General features: G+C 37.7%; 1 protein-coding gene across 7 annotated transcripts in view; it reads right to left on the bottom strand.

The window, feature by feature from the left end:
* NAALADL2 (N-acetylated alpha-linked acidic dipeptidase like 2) overlaps positions 1–12,257 on the bottom strand; it is a 408,397-nt gene that overhangs the window by 176,099 nt on the left and 220,041 nt on the right. For 3 of the 7 annotated variants that reach the window (XM_039338366.1, XM_039338384.1, XM_039338390.1), the window contains exons 1-2: positions 6,441–6,665; positions 6,024–6,175 (exon numbers count right to left, since the gene is read on the bottom strand). The exons of 1 other annotated variant lie outside the window; for it this stretch is intronic. The gene's annotated coding sequence lies outside the window, so the exon portion shown is untranslated. Of the gene's footprint in view, positions 1–6,023; positions 6,176–6,440; positions 6,666–12,257 lie in introns of those variants that run through there. 3 more of the 7 variants (XM_039338375.1, XM_039338357.1, XM_039338348.1) reach the window with 1 other exon arrangement.

Genomic DNA, 12,257 nt, shown 5'->3' with positions numbered 1-12,257 from the left:
GGAATGTTCAGGAAAAATTAAGACTGGACTTGCAAGCTTGGTTTGATTCTAATCATAATTCAAAGGCATGTTCATGCTGTCTCTTAAATTTTACCATATATTCAACAGTGTGTTGGTTAATGAAGTTCTATCATTCCTGATACGTCTATGTTTACTTTAAATTTTAGTTGGTATGTTGGGTCATCCTTTCACTTGTATTATTCCACTGAATTGCCTAACTACCTCAGGCTATTTATATCTTCATGCTCCTTATTTGAAGCTACATCCTTGTTTGTGTTTGTAAGAGAGAAAGTTGAGAATGCAGAGGCTGAATATATTTCATAACTCAAGAAATCGGAACTGATGTTCCAGATTTGTGCCTGCAGCCTTGGCATTTACCAGGACTTCTAATTTTCTTTTTGTTTCAATTTTAAATAAACTAATAAGCAGGTAGTCAGCAAGCTGGAAAGCCAAGCACCATCCAGCAACATCACCTATATATCCTACAGTGCCTCTGGGCTGCCCCTATCAATTCAGAAGATATAATTCAAAAATAATAACTAAAGCTGGCTACAAGCCACACAGAAAAAGAACTTTTGGGATCAGGATGCCAAGACCCTCCCAGAATTTTAGAAAGAGTGCTGAGGAGCAACCTTATTAAATTTCTTTTTAGTAAATGCATTTATGGACTCATTCCACGATAGCTGCTATTTTATGAATCAGTAAAGCCCAATCAATGTATCAACTTACAACCAGTCATTTAGCAACTGTTCAAAGTTACAATGGAGCTTCCCAAGGCTACTTACAACCTGATTCTAAATTCCAACAACCATGATTGTGACTGCATTTTGGGCCATGGACAACTAGCTTGCATTTACAACCATTTGCAACATCCCACAATCACATGACTGCAATTTACATTGGACTTTTGCAGAGAGAGAGAGAGAGAATAAATTCATTTAACCACCATGGTGATTCACTTACCGACTGCTGCAAAAATGGTCGTAAAATCGAGCTTGGCCACATGGTGACCTGTTTAGCAATTTGACCATAATTCTTGGCTTAAGTGTGGTCCTAAGTCAAAAACTACCTATAGTAGTTGAGAAAGGGCTCATGGCCTATTCTCAATCCTCCAAATATGCCCAGATCTCCAAAAGAATTTGAATGTAAAGATTTCCTAAGGTTTCATCCTTATCTATGTCTCTATGGGAGAACAAGAGCAAGGTGGAGATTTTTGTACCCCTAGTTGCATTGCAAATGCACTTTATTTCTATATATTGCTTGATCTTTCTCACCACAAATCTGAACAGACAAAAGAATAAAAATCAGCTCTCAGATCTATTTGGCTGGTTGTCTCTTTTTCTCTTGTGCTTTGCAGGAAAAAAACAGACTTTCAGCTCATGCTATATTAGCAAAAGGCTGCTATGCTATGCAACAATCAGGCAGGTGCGCCTGGAAAAATTGGAAAGTCTCCTAAATCCAAGTGAATTGAAAGCCCCGAGATGGAAAGTTGGAATTCTCCTCTTCTATTTCCAACCAAAATTGTGTACCATTTCAAGCAAAACAGTTTTAACCCTGGCACCCTTTTAGTTTTCACACCTGCAAAAATCAACATTTCTAGGTTTCTGGGTGATTCATCAATTAAGTTGAGTTTGCTTCAGCTGAATGCATGGTCCATTCACCATACAATTTGGCAATAGCAGACAATCCATTTGCCATTCTATCCATTTTTATTTTTATTTTATTTTTTTTAAAAAAAGACTATCCACACTGGAAAACCATATGTTAAGGTTTGCTTTGCAAGCTTTTGCAAAGAATAAGCATGGCTTGGCTTTGCAGGCAATGTGAAGCTTACTTAAAAGAGGAAAGGCCTTCCTGTTATTTTCAAAAAACAAAAATATGTTTTGTTTGTTCGTTTAAAGGACTTGTTTCCCTCTTTACAATTTTGGGAATGAACAATGAAAATCAAGGCAGAGCAACACAAATACCACTGAATTAAGAGAACAGGACACCCCCAAATGAAAAAAATAATCATTAATCATACGCACAATCAATGTTACCAATTAGTTTAGAGAATAGAATAAATCCCATTCTTGCAGAAAAAAAATCAGCCTTATTGTGCAACAAGAGAAGGCAAACAATATCTACTGTAGAAGAAATCCTAAAATATTCTGAGACTGAGTTAAGAATAAAACAAAAGCCTCTTTCATTGGGAAGGATTTTTTTTTTTTTTTTGGACAGAAGATTATGCACCTTAATAAGAGTCACTGCTGTGAAAAGATTTTGCTTTGCTATTTTGTGGTAGTGTTGCCCACTGCTGAATCCCACTGTACATGTACGGGGTGACTATGTCTGTGATTCTATCTCACCTCTTCTAATACCACTTGTAAAAGAAGACCTTCTGGCTGTGATTTGTTAGCCTTGTGCTTTTCTAGGCTGTTCCTATAAATTAATTGGTTTATGAGGAAAGTAGGTTATTTCTATCTTTTTGTGTTTGGATAAAAAAACTCATTGAAATGGGAAAAACAATTAATTAAGACATTGTGTCAGGCCCTTGGTTAGCTTTATTCTCAGCCCATTTGCAAACAAATGATAAATTGGTATTGCTAGTATCTGCTACAACAAGTTTCTAAACCCTCCTTGTGGATTCGATACTGGCAAGTAGACCCAATGATAAAATTGTCCAAAGAAAAAGAGAGAAGGAGACGGAGAGTGAGAAGGAGAAGAAGAGGGAGAAGGACAAGGAAAGGGAGAGGGAAAAGGAAAGGGAAAGGAAGAGAGGCAGAGGCAGAGGCAAAGAGAAAGAGAAAGAGAGATGGGCTGATTATAGCTGGAAATAATTTTCTAACAGTTTGGTGCACCTTTATTGATTATGCATGACAGATGCCAATTTATGTACTTTTCATAATGCACATTGTAATCTATGGTGAGAGTTATTAGTTTAAAAAGAGCTACAGAGCATTGTGGTATTCTGCATTAAGATTTATAAGTATGTTTAATGTACTTGGAAGTTCTATTCTACAACATAATCTCCTTGTAGAATAAACAAAGAGATTAAATTTAAATCTCCTTAAATTTAATGAATACATAAACTTTTCAGCATTGACAATTTGGCATAATATTTTGGATAAGGCTGTCTTTAAGGAAGATTTTGTTTTGTTGTTTTTTATAGATATTTCATGGAACCCAACTAATTAACCCAAGATTTAACTGGAGATACTAGGACATGAACTATATGCTCAACCATCAATATGTTAGTCCTTCTATAATGTACTACGTAGTGGAAAACATAATTGATGGTGAAGACAAATAGTCCCTTTGTATTTTTTTTTCCTAAAAATGTGCTGGTCCTAAGCCAACGACCTTATTTCCCTATGAAATTGTTAGAAAGTCAAAAAGCCCTCGAGCTCAATTAGCAATTTTTCCATTTTTATTCAAAGATGGTTGTAAAGTAGCCCAGAACAAGTGTATAACCTGCCAACATTTCAAATGTGAACATTAGAATGTGGATCACACCACGAGAGAATCACTGAATTTTGTTACTTGTGGTTGAAAACCATGTAGTCATTGATTCCAAGACTATGTGCCTGCCATTTCCAACTATTTAATTCATCTGCTTGTCAGGGCCCACATGAGATTCTCTCACAGCACACATCTTGAAATTCATGTTCTGTTGCATTGGTACGTGCACAGCAGCTGCTCTAATACATCATGTTTCCTCTGGATAGTAAAATAACCCACTTTCTGATTTGCACAAGACATTAAGCCATCAACGATGTAAATTGCCTGGGTTGGCCATACACTAAACCACCCAAAAACAAATAAACAACAAAAAATCAAGGTTAAAATGGACCAAGCTTTGTGCACTCTGCTTATGGAGTCATTAGGTGTTTCACAGTCTTGATCAGATGTGTTGTATGAACACAGTATGTGGAAAAATGCTTGGTGTTAAAAGGCCTTTGCAAAATCTGATACAAAATGACCTGACTCCTAAATTAATGTGGCATTCAACCATTAATTAAGTCACACTCTCTATATTTCCCTAGAGTACAACAAGGACAAAGAATGTCAACATGCTTGGAAAGGAAATATTTTCTGGAGGAATTTGATAAAAAGTGCATAATTTAATGTAACTTTTACATGACTGTTTTAAAAAAGGAATTGGGGAATGAAATAGATTAGACTTACTGGTGGATGGATTAAGAGGTGGGATGAGCCACAAATTTGGAAATCTGAATTTGTTCCATCAGGTCCTGAGAATTCCCAGAGCTTAACTAAACTTTCCTTAATGCTGCTCCCAATCCCAAAATACAAAAAGACCCACAAAAAATTCTGATCCAGCCTTGGTAGTTAATTGGACCTCATCTATTTTGCATTGTTATGTCCTACAACTACATCATGTCAGTTCCCACATGCTATCAATAGGATGAAAGTGCTTAATATGACCCCATCTACTTTTCATCATAGCTTGCACCTGTCAAGCCCTTCATTTCAAATAGGATGATAGAGATCAGATGCAATGGACTAATAGCTAATAAGCAGTAATATAAATCTAAACTACAAAATTTCAGATGGCCACTTGATAGGAATACATCTTTGCTGCCATCTCATAGTCCTTTAGATTTTTGCAGCCCAGATCCTGATTACTAGCAATCAGTAAAGGGAAAGCAGGCTTTCTTTGAACTGAATCAAGGTTTACACACTTTCTCCGTGCCCCAAATTACACCCTGCTGGCTTCAGGCTAAGCCAGACAAAATGTAATTCTATGAATCTCAATATCCAAATCTATAAAGTAATTTTTTTAAAAAAATCCATAAAGTTATATTACTACATTGTTTCATAAATTCTGGAAAAGAGAGAGAGAGAGAGATGACATGCAACAGGAGTAACATAAGCCTTGTCCAAAACTGCATGAATGTAATAAATTGTGTGAACCTATTTTGCATGCCTAAAAGAAACATCTGATTGTCAGTCAAATAGATTCTCTTTCTAAATCACCTTCTTATTCAAGAAGAATCACTACAACCAGAAATTGTGAAGCAATCACACTGTATTGAGCCATAATCCAATCAAGAACTAAAAATATTGTTGAGTCCACAAATCTATACATACAGATGCCTACATTTATTTGATAAGAATTTACTGTAGTTTATACGCCATTACATTCCAGAAACTCTAGCCATTTTATAATAGCAAAAAAAAAAAAAAAAAAAGAATAAAAGAACAACTCCTGATAACAATATCCAGACCAATGCACCTACACTTTTGGGGTAACAGGACCTTCATTTCAGCCTGCACCACCCTCCAGAAAAGCCATCTTGGGTTTTCAAAAATTTCAGAAATATTGGACAGCCCAAATATAATGGAGTCAACTGTCCAAGTGAAGGGGGTCATCACAGAAAATGTTGAACCTGGGGTCCTTTCAAGGGACATGTGTTATTATACCAGGGGTCTTCAAACTTGGCCCTTTTATGACTTGTGGCACAAGTCATAAAAGGGCCAAGTTTGAAGACCCCTATATTATACCATCAGAATGTATTTCAGTTACCGTAACTGCTCAGAAGGATTGCATAATGTTAGTAATTTCTGGCTTAAGAATTCAGTGAGTAGATGGCAGTACAACAATGTGGTAAACATTCCCTTATTGCTAAGCAGCAAATTGCATTCAAAAAGTTCAGCAAAGAAATAACATCTTTCTCAAACACTTACCACCATTAGGCTACCATCAGGCTTCCTAATCTGGACTATACAGCAGCAACCAAAATGATTTTCTATAGAATCAAGTTCAGATCGAAGCATCAACTATCTACTAATTACAATCTGAGCTAGCCCATTTTTGCTTGTCCATCCCCCAGCCTTGATGTCTTTGCATAAAAATAGCCATTATCAAACTTTGTGGCCATTGCTATAAAGGAAAATAAGTGGTTCTTCTAAATAAGGGTTAGATTTTTGCAGGCCAATTTATCTCTTCTTCTGATAAAAGTGCCAGTTAACTAGCAAATTACTGTGTTTGGTTGGTTATAACATATTATCTTCTCACTTACTTGGTTCCTCACTGAGAAACATACTTTTGCTTTCCTCTCCTTTCTCTTCCTCAAATAAACCTCCTCCTTCAAATAAAACTGCAAGGTTTCCAAGTCCCTGGAATGTCACACCGATTTCCATCCATTCATGGTACCTTTTCACTCTGTTAAAACTTCAAGAAAATCCAATCATCTACTCCTATGAACAGAAGTAGCATTTCCACCCCACCCCCAGCACAAACCCCACAAAACAGCACAGGTGGGGTTTTTCCCCTCTTTTCCCAAGAACTTTCACTTGTACCAGCACAGCCACGCCAGGTATACTTGTCCATGCAGAAAACGGCCCTTTAACTGCCTTGAAATGTAATCCTGCTCAGAGCAGACTACAAACATGATCTCATCTGTTACACACAGAGACCTACACACACATACACTCACCTGGCAAGGGAGAATTTGGGAAGCCAATATCCTTCTCTGCCATGTTCTATGTATAATGGGGTTTGTGATTGTGTGTATGTGTTGGGTTTGTGGAAAGGAGGATCCAGGTAGTGGAATCGGTGACGAAGAAAGTTTGACCTCCTGATTTCCTATGGCTGCATGTAACCGTACACCTTATTTTTTCCTGGGAATAAATTAGCAGCTTGCCTTCTTCAGTTACCTGGGCTTGCCTGACCTGTTTTGCTATAAAGTGACATCACCTCCTTTGATCTCTCCAGCTGAATTTACATGTTCTTTGGACAGAATAACCAGTTGACTGACTTTGGACTCCACCTATCCAATCCAGTCTCTCTCTCTCATTTTTAAGCTTCCCTGGTTTTATTTCTTTTTCACAGAAAGCTACCTGTTCAAAGTCTGTAATTTTCAAGGCCTTTTTAAGTTGCCACACTGAAATCTTGGGTTTTCAGTAAGAAACTGAAAAGAATTTGGATTCATCAACAAATTTGGAAGAAGCCCATGGATATATTTATATAAAGAGAGGGGGAATATATTCTCCAGAAATGTCTTGTCTCCCTGAGAATGCCCCTGTGATTATTCTTTTTCTCAGATGCATGACGAGGGGGGGGAATACCACTTTTGCAAATGTTTCTAAATATTTACTGGAATTATATTACTAATATTAATATTATCATGATTGTGGTTAATGTACTATTGCTAATAAAATAAATTATCAATATTATTGTTATTTATTTGGTTGATGCCCCCTGCTTTCCAAGACACTTAAAGTGACAGAGGACATAAAACATGGGAGGAGGATAAGGATAGGGATAGGGATAGGGATAGGGATAGGGATGGGGATGGGGATGGGGATGGGGTTGGGGATGGGGATGGGGATAGGGAGGAGAAGGAGAAGGAGAAGGAGAAGGAGGAGGAGGAGGAGGAGGAGGAGGAGGAGGAGAAGAAGAAGAAGAAGAAGAAGAAGAAGAAGAAGAAGAAGAAGAAGAAGAAGAAGAAGAAGAAGAAGAAGAAGAAGAAGAAGAAGAAGAAGAAGAAGAAGAAGAAGAAGAAGAAGAAGAAGAAGAAGAAGAAGATTGATTTACAAAAGGGAATATGTTAAGACAGGGGTTTCCAATCCCCAGTCCATGGACCAGTACCGGGCTGCGGCATGCCAGCAACCAGTCCACACAAACAAGCAAAGCCCCATCTGCGAGATGCAGGCAGCACACAAAACCATGCACCCTCCAGTCAGTGGAAAAACCTCTCTCCACAGAACCGGTCCCTGGCGCCTAAAAGGTAGGGGACCTCTGTGTTAAGATATGAATTACAGATTTGGAGACAGTCACTAAAAGTACTAAGGGCCTACTATAAAAATATTTCAATTAATACAGGTAGTCCTTGACTTACAACAGTTCATTTATTAACCATTTGAAGTTACAACAGCAGTGGAAAAAGTGACTTATGACCGTTTTTCACATTTATGACCATTGCAGCATTCCCGTGGTCATGAGATCAAAATTCAGATGTTTGGCAACTGACTCATATTTATGATGGTTGCAGTGTCCCAGGGTCATGTGATCACCTTTTGTGATTTTCTGACAGTCGCAAGAAAGGTTGTAAAATGGGGCAAAATTCACTAACAATCTTCTCATTTAGCAACAGAAATGTTGGACTCAGTTGTGGTTGTAAATCAAGGACTGCCTGTATAGGATCAATAAAGGCTCATTGCTTCTAGGAAGCATTGAACCTTTATTGGCCTGAATAGGCAATTCTAGGAAGCAGTGATCAAGAATCAGAAATGGAAATAGATAATGGGCTAAGGAACAGCTATAAGAAGTAGTTCAGATATAGAATATCAATTCCTAGCCACAAATGTAGACCTGAAATAGCTAGATCATTTTTGTTTCTGTCTGAACTGAAGGTGGACCACAGCTCTAAATGATTCTACTTATCTACTAATTACACCATTTACATTCTCCCTCCACTATCTTGCTTTATAACAACATCTACCTCCATGTGGCATCAAGTTTGTTAGCTGTGATAAAAAAGAAAGGAATATTCTTAAGCACATGCAAACTCTATAGTTTAAGCTCCAGCAATTTTCTGACTTTTGCATCTTAATTAGTTGGACAGGAGATTACCAAGAAATCCTACGTTTTAAAAGCTGACAAAGGAAAACTACTTCTGTCCTGTCAACAAGCAAACTACGTGTTTTGTGTAATTTACAAAGCCACCAGGACTTGAGTTTGACTCAAGGAAGTTTTTTTTTTTTTAATTCTCACCTCTACCCAAATTAGAAGAATATTGAAGTCTGCTTCAGAGTGTCTACTTTATTGCAAATGGGCAATTTTACTTGTGCCGTCAACATAATAAATGAGTGTTTGCAAGTGCCCAAGAAGAGAAAAAAAAGTTTTTAACAAGCAAAGGAAGAATGTTGCAACAACCATGTTAGTTGCAGCATATTTGGGCCAGTTTGTCACTGCCTCTGTCTTTTCTGCATGACCCCAAGAAGACAGATGATAGGATGACAATGGCTGTCAGCCTTGAGAGGTAGTCCAGTCAGACAAGAAACACACTTAGAAATATAAAATGAATGCTCATTAGATTCAACATAGAAATAAGAAGGACTTTCCTGACATCATCAATAGAATAGCTTGCCTCCTGGAGTTGTGGGTGCTCCATTCCTGAAGATTTTCAAGAAAAGATTAGGCAACTAATTGTTTAGGATGATATAAGGACTCCTGCCTTGGGGAGGGGTTGGTCTACAAAACCTCTAAGGTCCTATCTAATCTTATTATTCCAACATTCAATGAAGTACTAACTGTAATTTTTGTAAGGTTACTTTAACACAGTGGTTCTCAACCTGTGGGTCGGGACCCCATTTGGGATCGAAAAACCATTTCACAGGGGTTGCCAAACAACGCAGTCCGCCATTTTTTCCCCCTTTTCCTTAGCTGTGCTACTCCCTTTTATTCTATTGGCTTTTGAAAGCCAATAGAATAGACTCTCTTGAATAGAGTCTAATTCTATTGGCTGTCAAAAGCCAATAGGAATTGTCCAGACTGTCTCTGCCCTGCTGAGCCCGCCAAAAGTCCCTTTCTGCAAATGGTGCTGCACCAGTTGAGTAGTCCTCGACTTACGACCGGTTGAGTAGTCCTCGACTTACAACCGGTTGGGGGGTCGCGGCATTAAAAAGGTTGAGAACCACTGCTTTAACACAACCTTGCCAATCTGAGAGTACATTTCAGAGGCTGCCACAAAACGAAGGGGTCAATTTATTTTCCAAAGCACCAGAGGGAAGAATAAGAAACAATGGATGGAAACTAATCAAGGAGAGAAGCAACCTGGAATCAAGGAGAAACCTCCTAACAGTGAAGACAATTAACCAATGAAACAGCTTGCTTTCAGAGGTTGTACGTGCTTCATCACTGGAGGTTTTTAAGAAGAGCAGACAGCCACCTGTCTGAAATGGTATAGGATCACCTGCTTGAGCAGGGGGTTGGACTAGAAGATCTCCAAGGTCCTTTCCAGCTCTATTCTGATTCTGATTTCTGCCCCCTTCAAGAAACTAAGCAGGGTCCGGTCTGAGATGCTTGTCACATCCCTATTTCTTCTGTGGACTCAACTACCACTTATCTGCCTGTTGTCTATTTTGTAGTTCTTCCTCCTGTCTCTCAGTGTCACTCCTATATATTATTATATGGGCTCCATTTTCTCCCCTGGGCAGGAAAAGCTGAACCTTTGCAAAGATTATCTCCAAAATCAACACTAATTTTGCCCCTTAACTGTAAGGCAGATTTAGATGTAGCATTTAGGAAAGGACTCAGGGCTGCATGACACTATGAAAAGGAAAAATCACATCAGGGATCCTATCCTTCTAAGCAACAAAGGAGAATTCAACATGATCTGTGGTATATCTTTTCATTTTGAAGAAATATTTATTTTTCCTCTTCACCGTGCAAGGGGGAAACCCAGTAAAAGTCCATAAGTGATAAACTGGGGATGAGCAGCTGAGTCTTTTTTTTTTAACAAAACAAAACAAAGTCCTCAAGATTTATTTTATTTTGGCATTTACAAAGCTATTAACTGGAGCAAAGCAAACAGACTTAACAACTTTATTGTGCAAATACCCTGCATATTAAACTAATATATGCAGTAAAATATAGCAATACATAGGTGCCAATAGTACAGTAATTTGTTCCCATTTAGAACACTCTGTAAAATGTCATCTAATTAAGCAGGCTGAGTGTTATTGTGTTCCAATATGCAAATAAGGAAGAAACACAGCTATTTTAGGTTGCTTTGTCTTGCTGTGTTGTTGTTGTTGTTTTAAAAAAACATGGACAATATTTTCCCAGGCTATCATCTTACACAATGACAGAAAAGTGCACAATGCTTTATTCTGCCTAGATTCTAGGAAGATTAATTATTTTATTAACATATATTTGCCACTCACTTTTGGGGGAAAAATGAAAATAAAGAAAAATCCCAACATTCTCTATTTTAGTACATTTATAAATCAGTCATCTTCCAAAGCATTATAGTCATTTCTCTAGTTAGAGCTGTTAATTTTGCCCTCCCAGCTAATTCAATCAATTTTACAAGCCACTCTTCCATTGTCGGTATATAGTAGAATCTTTCCAACATTGAGCTTATATGAGACCTGCTGCTGTTACCAAATATAAGATTGAGGTACCACATATTTTTTTTCTACAGCTTTGTCCATCAACTATATACACAACATCCAATAATGAGAAATATATGCCATCTCTGAGGCATGGATGCTGGATAATGGAGAGAGTTTCAAGAAAGTAATTATAGGGCAATGTTCCTCTGTTTGGATTTGCTGCCTGATATTTGCTGTATCCCCTGGAAAAGATTAAATTATAAGTTCACAATCAAGTCCAGGCTAGGAAAGTTTATACAGGTCAAAAAAAAAGGCAAATTATCAATGATTGTGACAGCCATTTTAACTTTTAGGATATAGTCATACACCCCAGATACCCAAGTTTCCTAGACAAATCATTCCATTTCTGACCAATTTCAATTTCACATGAGTTTAGGTCATCTTGTTTCTCTATTCGGTAGGGCTTTTTAAAAAAATGTATGTAATGAAGTATATTTAATTCTACTTATTCGGAATCTTTGAAAATTCTTCTCGTAACAAAATATCAACAGATTTTCTGTTAAGCAACATTTTACATTCAGGAATGTTTTCCAGGCAAGAATGTGTTTGTTTGTAATGTTCTTCCCCCTACACACACACACACACACACACACACACACACACACACACAATTCTAAACGGATAGAATCAAGATCACGTGAGGTACTAGTGCAGCTCTATAAAGCCCTAGTAAGGCTACCCCTGGAATACTGCATCCAGTTTTAGTCACCACATTAGAAAAAAGATGTAGAAACTTTGGAAAGAGTGCAGAGAAGGGCAACAAAGATAATCAGGGTTCTGGAGGCTAAAACATATGAACAGTTGCAGGAGCTGGGCCTGGTTAGTCTAGTGAAAAGAAGGACAAGGGGTAACATGATAACAGTATAGTATTCCAATATTTGAGGACTGTCACAGAGAGGAGGGGGGCAATCTATTTTCCAAAGCACCTGAAAGCCAGACAAGAAACAAGAGATTCAACCTAACTTTTATTCCAGCTCTGAATGTAATGACTATTTTGATTTCTTCACATTTCATTCAACTTTCCACCATCTTCCTTCTCCTGGCTCTCATAATCATAACAATCTCTGTAAGGAAATAAACACAAGAGCTGGCTTCCTCCCATTATTCATTGTAAGCCAATACAACAGAAAAGG

The sequence above is a fragment of the Crotalus tigris genome, unplaced genomic scaffold (genome assembly GCF_016545835.1).
Source record: "Crotalus tigris isolate CLP2741 ecotype Arizona unplaced genomic scaffold, ASM1654583v1 scf7180000017549.6302385, whole genome shotgun sequence".
NCBI classification, from domain to species: domain Eukaryota; kingdom Metazoa; phylum Chordata; class Lepidosauria; order Squamata; family Viperidae; genus Crotalus; species Crotalus tigris.
Note: the sequence above shows the minus strand (reverse complement) of the source record. Positions and strands in the feature narration are given on the sequence as shown.